Below are 13,782 nucleotides of genomic sequence, written 5' to 3' on the forward strand. Positions count from 1 at the left end.
CTACTTACTGGGGCGTGTGGGAGTATGCTACCCTCCCCAGTAGGTATCAGTTGCTGGAGAATTCCTGAGTGAACAGCGAACCACCCTTAAAATAAAGAAAAACCTTCACAAATCACGTTAGAATGTACAAATAGCGTTTATGATCCCGCAAAGCGTACACAAATTGCGTAATGGGTATCAAGGTATCAAACTAATGCACACAATTACATGCGGTACAGTCGCAATGCGTATAAGTAACTATTATCCGCAGAACGACTAGCGGAATCGGTTGTTTAGGCTGCGAAACCTTCAGCCGGAGCGTATTCTCAAAACGGGCCTATATGGGTATTGTGCCAACCCCAAGGGCTGCGCTCACTACCTCTGACCTTTCTTAAGTCAGGGTTTTCAGAACTTCATATATGTACTTTTAACGGATTTCTGACTTTCGCGGACCTCCTGGTCTGCTGTAACACTAATTGCTCCTTTTACCTTATGGACTTTTAACGTGAGATGGCCTTCTCCCACGCCACCACGTGTTCACTTCACGGGTATCCTTCTACGAGATCTCAATTTTTCTCAAGGTTCACACAAAAAAAAACTTTACTTGCATACACACGCTCTTTCACTTCATATATACTTTGATTTTTCTGTACAGAAAATTTCTTTCATTCAGGTAACACAGGCTAATCCCAGAGGTAATGCAATGAGAGGAGGATCTTTTTTAAACTAAATTTTGGAAACTGAACAAATTTGTGCTATTATCTCGTGGCTTCCGTACCTACTACTAAAACAATGCTATCGTGTGATTTGTATTTAGTGGGCGTATCCGTACGCACGTTGCGTAATGTACGCCACATGTGTAGGCCTTTGCGTTGCGTACGCTGTCTCGCACTCGGTCAGAGACACGTGTACACAGGCCAGATACGACCGCAGTAACACAAATAATACGCTTCTATAAATGCAAACGATATTTAACTATAATCGTTTACCAAACACCACACAGTATCTCCTGTATAACCTTTATAACTGGGTCAGGCTGCGTGCGTGTTTTACAATTACTCCCTTAAGTATTACTTTTACTTTTAACTAAATAGCAACAAATTTTCTCAGCACGTGATCAATGCGAATGGCAAACAGAAAGGCAGATATGTGAAAATACGCAAATGGAAATACAGGTGTGTGCGTGTGTTGCGTGTGCAATTTTCACCAATACAGAAATTTAAACAGATTTAAAAGACAATAGCTTAACATTCTTACCTTTCGGTTCCGGATCCCACCGGCATCCCTACAAACCAAGCGGAGCAGACGCTTATCTAATCAGCACTTACCGTATCCCCAACCACCAAACGGCTAACAGAGGATACTACCTTCCCGCCCTTTGCTGATGGATAAAGTCTGCCTGGTTCCACTTGGCTGCAGATATGAGGAGGCCCGGACGATGCCCCCAATTGATAAAGTCAGTTGTTACCTAAAACATTAAGCTATATTCTATTATGGACTAAGTACGCTATTGGCGCACTGTGTACCGTAAGGGTATGCACCTAGCGTAGCGGACGCTAGGCCGTGGGCGCAACGCACGAGCGACACGCACGCTCACAGAATGTTACACAGTAACCCTTAGTAACAACACACCTTAAGGGCACGCTTTACCCTTTAAACCTTGGCAATGAAATATAACGATGTAATGTTTGTTAACCTTGGTAATACGAGATGCTGATTGAGCGATTGAGACGCTCAGTAAACCCTTTACAGTAACTAGTGAAAACACAAGACCTGGTTAGGATACCAAAACCACTTGGGCTCTAACACCCAGTGGATGATTCTATTTGAGTAAAAAGGGGAAAAACAGTACAGCTTATACACTACAAAACTAACATAAAATCTAAACAGAATAACGAGAAAAATATGAACAATACCGAACGATCGCAAATACAAGAAAACAGAATGTGTACACAATGAGAACAAATGGCAAACACAGAGGATAACAAAATGGCTACAGAGAACTTACACAAGTGGGAATGACTCGCAGGCGCGTCCTGAATCCAGCCCTCAGCCTTCAATATGAAAACCTTGCAGAGAGAGTGAGTGACTGGACAGGCAATGGAGGTCTTTATATACACAACATACAGTAACAGTACAATGGTCCCTATAATCTCATGGTTCATTGGACACAGGAATGTGTCTCTGCATTATAACAAAAGGTCATAGGTGGGTTCGAATAGGTGGGCTGTGCTTTTCTCCAACTGCTCAGGTGGGAGGTATCCTTAGGATTCCCGCCGCATAGGTAATGAACAGCAAATACAGTAAATATCTATAAACTACTTTTGTACATAACTATGCGCAGGAGCGAGCAATCTCTTCCTAACCAACACCGAAATGTCACCAATAAAATACTCTACAGCTGGACACTAGACACCACCGTTCTACCTTTATCTGACCCTTCCTATCATGCAAAGAGGAATTTCTCTGTCCAAGAACCGTTTACACTAAACATACTTTCCAACATTGTTAAGGGGAATATTCACTATAAAACACACTATGTGGGTAAAATATGTTATGATCGAGTCGCCCGCTAGACGCTCACAAACTCTACCGTAAATGCGCATACACCGCGCGTGATCGCCGGAGCGATCTTACGCAATTTGCGGATATGTGCACGCACGGCAGAGCGCATGCACGTGCAGCGGGCATGTGCATGAGGGGTTAGTACAAGGCATATGTAAGAGGATATTTTTCGACTTTGACACAAGTATTTGAAAAATACCAAAAATATCTTATTTGTATTATTCTAATCATTTTTATAGCAACAACTCTGGAGTAAAAATTATATGGCAGGTGAGGCAGTGACTATCTTTTCTGCACATATCTGATCAAAACTCACCAAATTTCAAGCAATATGTACTGCTGTACCTGTATATAATGCCCACATAAACCATTGGGCTCATATATTGTGTGTAAATCTGGCTCTGGTACTAGCCAGTGCCTCCTGAGCCATTTTGCTCAATGCACATCACTGACAGAGAAGTGCATATGGGGAAACAGATGGACAGCTACAAATGCAGATAGAGCGGTACAGATTCAGCATGGAGGGAGACTAATACAAAGATGGCGAAAGACACAGAGGATGTACAGAGAGCAGATAGGAAGATAATAGGTAAAGTTGCAGGAGAGAATGAGATATAACAATGGGTAATGAGATTAGTCTCTCTGTTGAGGTTAGGTAGTGAAACTGAGAGGTCGTTAAAGTAGTAGTATAAGGAGCGAAAAATATAGAGGATGGATTTTTTAATGTTTCTGTTCCTTTATGAAAAGTTTTAGGGTGGTGCAATCAGGAATAATTCCCAATGTTAATATAGATAATTACATAAATAAAAAGACGCCATTATACATATATAGTATCATCATCATAATAATACCCTAATGTAGGTAAGGTATTTGGTACTATATTTAGGGGCCGATTTATCAAGCTTTTTTTTACTAAAATAGTGATAAAAAAAGGTGTTTGCAAGCCCTTTTCACATTATTTTATTTTTCACTCAAATGTATTAGAGGGCTTTTGGATCAGTTTTTTGTGTAAAACTGTGCCAAACCCTTTTTTCAATTTTTTTTAGTAACCCAGATTACATTTCTCATACTTATAATGGGAAATACAATATGAACGAATGTATTAAAAAAATGTAAACAAATACTGCAGTGTGCCCTGTGATAATAACACCAGCTTCAGCTAGCATAATTACAGGGCAACAGTGCGATATGAGTCCCTATGCACAGCTTCCTCTCCCTGGTAGAGAAAGCTGTGTGGGGAGCCGGCAGTGTGGTCAGCTATGTGTGTCCGATGGACGGGTGGTCTTCAGTTTTCCGGCTGTTGGGATCCCAGCACACAGTATACCGGTGCCGGAATCCCGACACCCGGCTTACCAACACCTTTTCTCCCTCTTGGGGGTCCACAACCCCCCTGGAGGGAGAACAGCATGGCGAGCGCAGTTGGGATTCCGGTGCCGGTATACCGGTATACCTTCATTAATGAACTGTTTTTTTGGTCTAAACTTAAAACTATCACCAGCTTAGTAAGATTCCTTTCTGCACATTGCTATTGTGGATTTCCACAGGGATATCACAACAAAAGCGTAAAGGTGATATCTAACTATCAGTTGTTTTATAAATAGCAGTTCTGATGCATTTCTGCTAAGTGCAAGAAAATAACTTTCCATTGTGTGATTGCAGGCATCCTCAGGTATTTTCACACTACATATCTGCCCAATCCCTCATTAAAACTCACAGGGACAGGTGGAATGTGGTCCCGCAGTTAAAATTTTCCAAAGTATCTCAAACTGTTGCTTTTTCATGTTTTCATCCTTTTCTTACCCGGTTGAGTCTTGTGTACATTACACTTCTTATTTTATGTAAATTGTGTGTGGTCCTAGAAACTGAAATCGGCACAACCATGTAGGTTTTTGGATGCTTTAGCTCATGATTCATTGTGCTTAAAACTAAATACTACACCTACTATTATCACAGGCATTCCATTTCATAACCTATATAGCCCACAGTCGGGACCAGTGGTGTTGTGTGGCCTTGCAATAGGTCCACTGCAGGTACTGTAAATAAAAGTCCTTAGGGGGGTCTCTCAATATCTTATTCCCCCTGTTAGACTATTTTTACTATCTTTACAGTACTGCAATATCGGTTGTCCATTTTCTTCCCCCTTTTCGCTTTTTCCATTCTTTCCTTCTTTCCGTGAACTCTCATCCACGATTCTGGGGAACGTGTCTCCCAGGAGACACGTTTCTACCGTCTAACGAGGACAGCAGATTCACGCTTATTAGATCTATCCCACTCTTTCTCCCCCCACCCCTCTTTAAGAAGAAATTCCCTCTTCTGTTTCGGTGCACTCTCATTAGTGACACAGGGCAAGTTTTCCTACGACCATACCCCTACGTTCACGCCCAATCTCGTCCGATCTTGGAAGCTAAACGGAGGTGGGCTAGGTCAGTACCTAGACGGGCGACCGCTAGGGAATACCCAGTGCAGTAGGAAGACCGCATTCCCTGTGGGATAACGCTAACAGCAGGATCACCACTTCCACTTATTCTCACTACTTTTCAGTGTCAAGATTCCACACTTGACCATTTAACGCAATCTCTTCAAGATAGACTCCAATTATCAGGGTCAGATCTCAGTCTGGGGGTGTTCCCTCTCTCGAAATCAACCCTACTAGGGCTTTATTAATACAAACACAGTTTGTACAGATCTTTGGCAGACGGAAGCAGCATGGTATGTAGCTATCTTCCAATATGCATTTATCTAAGCATAATTAAGATCTGAACATTCAATTTTTTTAGTTAATGCTTTTTTCCTCTATTGGAATGTCAACAGTCACTTATGTTAAAATTCACTACTGAGTTTTGTTCTGTGCTGAGTTCCCATTTATTTTAAGAGTAGAAATATAGAATCTATTATCTCTTAGACACATGGCTAGGCGTTCGCTGGCCGGTGTATGACGTCAAATCCGGACATGAATAGGCTGAAGTGATCGCAAGCGCTGAGTAGGTTCAGAGCTACTCTGAAACTGCACAAACTGTTTTTGCAGAGCTCAGCTGCACATGCGTTTGCACTTCTGCTAAGCTAATATACACTCCCCAGTGGGCGGCAGCATAGCGTTTGCACGGCTTTTAAAAACTGCTAGCGAGCGATCAACTCAGAATGACCCTCTAATCGCGGTGGGGGATTACTGTTGGCTTGGAGTTTGAGACAGCTGCACCACAGGACCTCATTTTCAGGACTTTATCAGTCTACTACTCCCCTGTTATTTTTCTCAACAATATAACTACAGTGGGCCCCTGAGACTTGTTCTGCTTTATTGCCCTCTCCTGCTCTTGTACAGCTTAATATTGTCTTTAGCAAGAAGCCTTCTGGAAGGGCCTGCAGCACTCATTTCACTGACTGCCCTACTCTGCTCCTGGCTGGTCAGCTCCTACTGCACATCTTGATACTTGTTCCTCAGTCTTGCTGCCCCACTGTTTGAAGCCGACAGGTGCTGCTTTGATTTATTGCCTTGCCGTGATCAAGTCAGATACATGCTATCTGTGGGGTCTGATACTAGGCTTCCTTCTATCCTGAGCTCTCATGTGATGCTGAATGATATCGTAATCTGTGGCTCTCTGTTTGCTATGACACTTCACTAATGGGGGGATTTCACCTTTATCATCCACTCTATTCACAGTGCTGCCTTTATATGTTACTTCTCTCATATCATCTTCCTAATGGACAAGAGAAGGAAGTGATAAAGCCTAATATTTATCTTACTTAAAACCTAAAGAACACAGTACGCAAGTAGCTTATGAATTACCATATGAGTACGCACGTAGCGTAACAGACGTTTAGCCATGGTCGAGACGCACGAGCGGCACGTTCGCTCACGGCTAAGAGCGTACAGGCAAGCACGCTATTGGCTGCCGACTAACGTAATGATACGCTATCAGCGTAGCGGACGCTCGGGACCACGAGGAGATCACAAGCGGCGCTGACGCTCACAGTGTTAAACCTTTATAGCTATACCATAAACAATGTACTTATAATGTAAACCTTGTGCAGTGATAAGGTGTAAATGCAACACAGTGTAACCTTGTTAGTTTAAAAGCTGTATGAGCATATGTGACGCTCAGAGAACCCCTTAGCAATATAATTAACACTCAAATACCGGTCTAAGGGTCTAACGCCTTTTAAGGAAATGAATGAACGTTCAATTGCAAAAGAATAATACAATACAAGTTATACACTACCAAGATAACATAAAATACCTAACCGGATAACTACACATAAAATACAATACAGATACAATTACATTTAAAGGGGGGAAGGAGAGAGAGAGAATGGCTTATAATAACAATAAAGACAATATGATTGCAGAGAAACTTACGCACAAAGGGAAACAATCGCATGCGCCTTCTGGATATCCAGCTCCCGATTATCAGTGATGAGAACCGTTGAAGAGAATAGAGAGCTGGCCCAGATCGGCTTGTCCTTTTATACACTACACACAATACAGTACAATGGTCCCTATATTCTTATTGTTCATTAGACACAGGAACTCGTCTTCGCATTATAACAAAAGGTCATAGGTTGATTCATACAGGTGGGCTGTGACTATTCCAACTGCTCAGGTGGGTGGGAAACTAGGTTTCCCGCCGCATGGGTAATAAAGTGCAAATACTGTAAATGTTCATAAACTTCTTATGTCCATAACTATTCGCACGAGCGATTAATCCGCTTCAAACCAACACCGGAATATTGCTAATTAAATACTCTTCCAATGGATACTAAACACCACTGTATAACCCCTGTCCGACCCTTCGTATCAAACAAAGAGGGATCTCCTTGTCTATGAACATGCTACATTAACTAAACTTTCAGATTCTATCAAAGGGACCATAATCTACAAAATACATTATATGGTTAAAATATGTTACGATTGAGTCGCACGCTAGGCGTGCATAAACTCTACCGTAAATGTGCATACCGTGCGCCTGCGGGTGCACGCAACGGCGAGTATGCGCACGCACGGCAGGGCTCATGAACATGCAGCAGGCACTCGCATGAGGTGCAAATATGGCAGTGTGCATCACGATATTTTTCTGACTTTGACAGTCCACCCTTTGGCAGTCACCAATAACTGCCACTTTCTAAAACATTTCAAAAAGAGAAAAATATATATGTCATGTGTAAATATTTCTATGGTCGGGTAGGGGAGGAGAGGAGAAGGTGAGAAGAGGGTATGACCTAGTGAGATAGCAGAAGCATGTGTGTATGAATCCATGTTTGGGGGGTCATGTATCATCGTGCCGTACATGTTTTAAATCAAGCTTTGAGGTATTGCGAAGTATACATTTGAATTCCTTCTTATCCCGTGGTACGGGTCTGTGGATGGGCTGTCAAACTTTACCGAGCTCTCTTCGGCTTTTGGTTGCAACAAAATGGGGGAGCACATTTTAGTTGATGATACATGAATAGGGGGAATATGTGAGTGCTGATATCTGTGCCTGTATTCCCTATCGACTATGTGTGTCATTACCTGAAGGTTTTAGAGATGAAGATAAAGAACAATTATGGTAAATGCAGTGATAAACTATGTGAGTTTAATATACATTTGCCGATTGAGGTCTTGTCTTGTCTTGTCTCGATGTACATGTTGACTGTAGTCTCTTTGGGCTTTTGCTATTAACGGTGTGCAAAAAGCTTTTTCAATGTCCATAGACTTACAAAAAGTGTTGGGCTAGCGTAAAATTAAAGGTACTAGGGATATGGGGGGTCTATGGCATAGTCCATCAGTTGTCTGTGTAAAAGGTTGTCAAATTCTTCTTCCAAGCGGATGTCTTTTTACCTTGGAGGAAAACAAAGGAGAAACGGGTGAAAGAAACGGACCGTGGAATCACATTTTCATCACAACATTGTCTCTATCGTTGGGTCATAAACCAAATCAGTCGTTGTTATTACAGTATCTTCACTCCTTAAACTCATCACTCGGGCGCTTCGTTTACACTTTGTTAAAACCCGAACACATCTAAATATCAGACCGACCAATATGATGACACCCAGAATACACAAAAGAAATTTCCCTACATCCATGATAATACCTTGGGTCCATTCTCCTAAACCAGAGAACCAATTTCGTGGGTTCAACCATGACACCCAACTGGTCAGCTCATTACCCACAGCGGCAAGGGTGAGATTGTGTTTCCTTCGGAACTCCCTTTTTAATTGCAAACTGTCATCCATCTTTTGGTCTATAACCTCGGCCGGGTCCTCGGTGCTGTTTGTAATATGTGTGCAGCACTTTATTCCATACTGAGTCGCTAGGGTAACACAATATCCGCCTGTCACAGCTGTGAGATAATTGAGAATCATCCTATGCTGAACCAGTTCTGTTTTATAAGCTTGGAGCTCCCTTCCGGTATACCTGAATGTGTCATCATACATTTCAGTGACATTGTCTAATAAATTTGCAAGCGCAGATATATATTTATAATTTATCACTCCTCTGGCGGTACGAGTGATATCTAACGCGATTAGGAATTGAATCCCGGTGGATTCATTGATCAGGTCAGAGGCCGGATGCTCTGTTCTTTCTATTATGTGACGTTTAACGATGAGCTCGTAATGAGTGTGAGTATAAGGAGCTTGGGCACTGCGGTGAATATCCTTAATTTTAGTGTGGGATACGGTCATTACCTCAGGCAGTACTTTTCCAATATAACATAACCCTTCTGAGTTTGGGGCAAGCCACTTATACGCCTTCCTCCCGCATATGAAATATGCATCATCGGGGAGAACATATGGGACGGAGTAGGACATTACCATATTACACATTTTCCATATGAAATCTCCTAACCCTAATTCTCCCATCTGTTTAGTACACGTATCAGTTTGTACGATATGTGCAAAGTATCCTGGTGATACCTCTCCAACTCTCATGGTCCTACTTCCTAGGGTATACCTATATCGGAAATATTTCCCACTACCGGCTATGTGGCGTATAAGTTCTGTATCTGTAGGCAATCCGTCGGCTCTATGTGAGAATGTCATGGTTTTGTTATTCCATGACACTTCCCAATCTCCCGGCTCTCGGGGATTGGAAATGTCAAAGCACACTAAAGACCTATCCACATGGTATTGGTGGAGCTTCAAACTAGGAGGACTAGAGATATTAAACCTCTTGTCCACCGGCCTCCCACCACTTAACTCAAGTACCTCCCCTATCGTTAAAGGAAATGGTACTAGTCCTGACTTGCTGTGACCTTGAGGTACTTGAGAGCATACCCAACAGTCTGTCTGATTTAGTACTTTACCCACTAAGGAGTGATAGTCACTCAATGGATGCCTATCCATATGGATATTAAAACTGGATTGGCATTTCTTGATGCACCCATCCTCAACTACATTGTCACAATGTCTACAGATACAGTTCTCTTCAGCTAACAGGTTTTCACAATGGTTACAAATAACATGGCTGCTAGATCGTTTCCGGTACTCGCCTTTTCTTGGTGGTTGTGTTGCTATTGGAAATTTACACCTCCGTCTCAGTCATCAGAAATCCATTCTGGATCCTTTCTCGACCTCACTGGTACTCTCACCGAAACAGACTGCTCTGGTCAACATCAGGGTCAACATGAAAACACGGCTCACAGTCTCTCGAGGCGAGTCCATCTTACAGGAGGAGAAAGGAGAAATTTGTAATGGGGGTACAGGAAAACAGTTTGAGGGGGGAGAGAAATTTGTTACGATAATTAGTTCTCTAGTCTTGTTGTTCTTCTTGTTCTGCTGTCATCTCAAAGGTGCTGTCTCTCAGTCTTCCAAACAATCACTCCGGTGATGCAATTTTCCTTCCAAATCAGCGATCTCTCTGTAAGGAGCAAAAATCTTGCATTACCATTTGTCTAACTGATGTGTGACATACCATCTTTAAAACATGAAAACATGAGTGAGAAGAGGGAAAACAACAAAAAAAAACAAAAGAGAGAGAGAACAATTCATATACATATATATTACATAAACCGACAATAAACAACAACAGGAAAAAAAACATTTTTCAAACATTTTAAAACATTGTCAGATCTGCCGTTCATCATCAGGCTGTCATATCTACATGTCCAATGGTATCCTTGCGCAGTCCCTCCCACCAGCACCTCCATACTCCACCCTTTGTATCTGGCCAGGATACATTGATGCGGGTAGGTCATGCTGGGGTTTGGTAGACTTCTGCAAAGACCAAGTAGCTATGCAATGTTTGAGTCCTGCTGATGACCGTCAGAGATGGGGAAAAATAAAACATTTCACAGATACATTACAAATTTTACCCGGTCATTCCTGTGTCCTCAAGGAATGACCTCCCAATTTGTTAACAATAACCTCAGGCTTACCATCAGTCCTAATGATCACCTTTCCTGATTGCATGTTACAGGTGCGGCCCAAACTCCTTCCTATGTGATCCCTGATTACAATTTGGTGTGTCATAACTTTGCTCATATCTTTGTCTAGGGGGTTTATATGAATTTGGTCTACTTCTTGATCTACAATCTCTTGCAAAATGACCTTGCTTCTGGCAATTGTAACAGCTTTTCACCTTTGACTTACCCTCCGGAATCTGGGGCTTCTTTGTTTCCCTGTGCTTGCTGATGCTTTGCTCATGCCCAACAGCAGAGTCCCTTAATGCAGTTACTGATTTATCTCTCCAGTATGGATTGGTGATCTGTATCCTTGCTCTCAACACTTCCTTTAAACCATCCATTAGCACAGATACTACCACTTCTCTGTGCGGTGCACTTGTTTCGATGTTTTCTATACCTGTATACCTAGTCATGTCGTGCAATGCCCGGTGGAAATAATTAGAAGTACTTTCACCTTTGCTTTGTCTTATGGAGAAGATTTTGTTCCACTCGACAATGGCTGGGAAATATATTTCTAACTGTCGGTTGATCTGCTTAATACATTCCTGATTGTGTTCCTCCGTACAAGGTACCTCTGTGTCTAATTTACAATCAGCAATAAATTTCGCAGATTCAACACTGGAGGGCAAACATGCCCTCAGCACTGTCCGCCAATCTTTGTTGGTGGGTTCTGTTGAGTTTCATAGTTCTTTAATAAATCTCTGACATGCAACTAAATCTTCCCTGGGATCAGGGAATTCAGACATGATTGATCTTAATTCTGTCCGGAACCAGGGACGGCGCATTGCACTGTCCTTGACGGGAATGATTCCCTGATCGTCAGTCTTCCCATTGGGGACTGTGATCACCCTGACAGGACTAAATTCAATTACATCACCTTGTGTTGGTCTTATAATATGGGGTACATTTGTTTGTGCGTGATATAAAACATTGTACGTACCTGTGGACACGACCTCACCTGACCCTCCGTTAGGGGGTTTGATTATTGCCTTTACCGATTTGGTCGTGTCCACCTGGATGTCTTGTGTGATGGCTGCTGGGAAAGGTGCCGACATTGTGCTGGGCTCACTTTCTTGCTTGTAGTCCTGAGGGAAGTTTGACATGGGGTGCAACTTGCACAGGTTAACATTTGTAATTTTTACACTTTCATTTTTATAAACATTATTACATTTGTTACTTTCATTCTTAATACAGTTACTAACTGCATTTTTATCGTACACCATTGCGCCATTCTCTGCAACCATAATCCTCTCCATTGCCATGTCTCTCTTCCCAAGATGAGAGTCAGATATGTAAGTTAAATTTCTTTGTATTTCACTTTCCTGTTGCCATAACTTTAAACAATCATAATATTTGATCCGTCTCTTTGCAGATTTAATGAGACATATCCTTCTCCTTAGATTTTGTAACACATCTGGGCTAAAGCTGCCTACCCGGGGAAACTTTTCCCCGTCATGTACAGTCATTCTTTCCCATTCATTGCAAAAAACCTCTGTGTGTGGACCGTATTTCTCACACATTACATACCTTGCCGACCCGATTGGCCGGTTTACTGAATCAACCCGAACCAAGGTTGATCGCCCCCTACCTGAACAACTGGCCCCCATCCTTGCAGGTGTTGCTTTCACTACCTCTTATCTTCAAATCAGGGTCTTCAGCGAACCCTTACAAAAACCAAGATGTCCGGGGCAGGCCGGCGGCGAAGTTTACCGAGTACTCCACTCACTCCTCGCCCACGTTGGCCAGTACTGCAATCACTGATTCAGAGCTGCTGTACCCAACCTAGGGCCCCTATGAACCTTTATTTACTGCAGCGTGTTGGACCTACCAGTCCCCAGCAAGTATCGGTTGTTGGATAGTTCCCGAGTGACCAGCGAACCTCCCTTAAAATAAAAAAAATTACACAAATCACGTTAGAGTGTACAAATAGCGTTTATGACCCCTTTCGTACGCAAATGGTACTGGGTCAGGTTACTAACTAATGCACACAATTACGTGCGGTACAATCGTTCAGCACATAAGCAACTAATCTTATGTGCGGAGCGACCAACGGAATCGAAAATTATGGCTGCGAATTCCTTCAGCCTGAGCTTCAATGGCCTATATGGGTTTTGCACCAACCCCCTGGGTTGTGCTCTTTTCTATCTATAGCAGACTTCTTAGTCTGCTGAACCTAGACCTCCTGGTCTGTTCCGGACCTCCTGGTCTGTGCTACAGTAGACCTCCTGGTCTGCTATACTCTAATGCTCAAATTTATGTTTAACAAGGGATGCCTCCCAAGCCACCATGCACGTCACTTACATGTATGTACCTCACGAGAACTCGACTTCTTGTGGTTCAACCCAAAAATTGTAAAAACTTATATATACAAACACTCACCACATGTACACTTTAATTTTATTTCTGCGCAGAAATTCCTTTCATTCAGTAAACAGTCTAGACCAGATGAGTCGCAAATTGGAGAAGGATCTATTAGCTTAAAATTTCGGACACTAAAATTGACTTGCGCTATTTATCGCGTTGCCTCCTTTTCGCCTGTTAAAAATAATACTATCGTGTGATTTGAATTATGTGGGCGTACCCGGACGCTCCGTTGCGTAATATACGCTACGTGCGTCGGCCTTTGTGTTGCGTACACTAGTCTAACCCTTTTGTTAGAAACACGTGTATGCCAGCCAGATATGTCCACAGAAATACAATTAACACGTTTATCAATGTAGATGATCTTTAATTGTAATCATCTACCGAGCACCACACAGGTCTTTCCTTGTATCTTTAGGCAAAGCTGTGTGCGTGCTTTACAAATTACCCCTTAATGTATTACTTTTACTCTTTAACTACTAATAGCAACAAATCTTTC

General features: G+C 42.3%; 1 pseudogene; it reads left to right on the forward strand.

Annotated features, from left to right (window-relative positions):
* Positions 1–4,897: 4,897 nt before the first annotated feature.
* LOC134963469 (5S ribosomal RNA) lies at positions 4,898–5,016 on the forward strand (annotated as a pseudogene).
* The last annotated feature ends 8,766 nt before the right edge of the window (positions 5,017–13,782 follow it).

This window comes from Pseudophryne corroboree, chromosome 9, assembly GCF_028390025.1.
Source record: "Pseudophryne corroboree isolate aPseCor3 chromosome 9, aPseCor3.hap2, whole genome shotgun sequence".
Taxonomy (NCBI): domain Eukaryota; kingdom Metazoa; phylum Chordata; class Amphibia; order Anura; family Myobatrachidae; genus Pseudophryne; species Pseudophryne corroboree.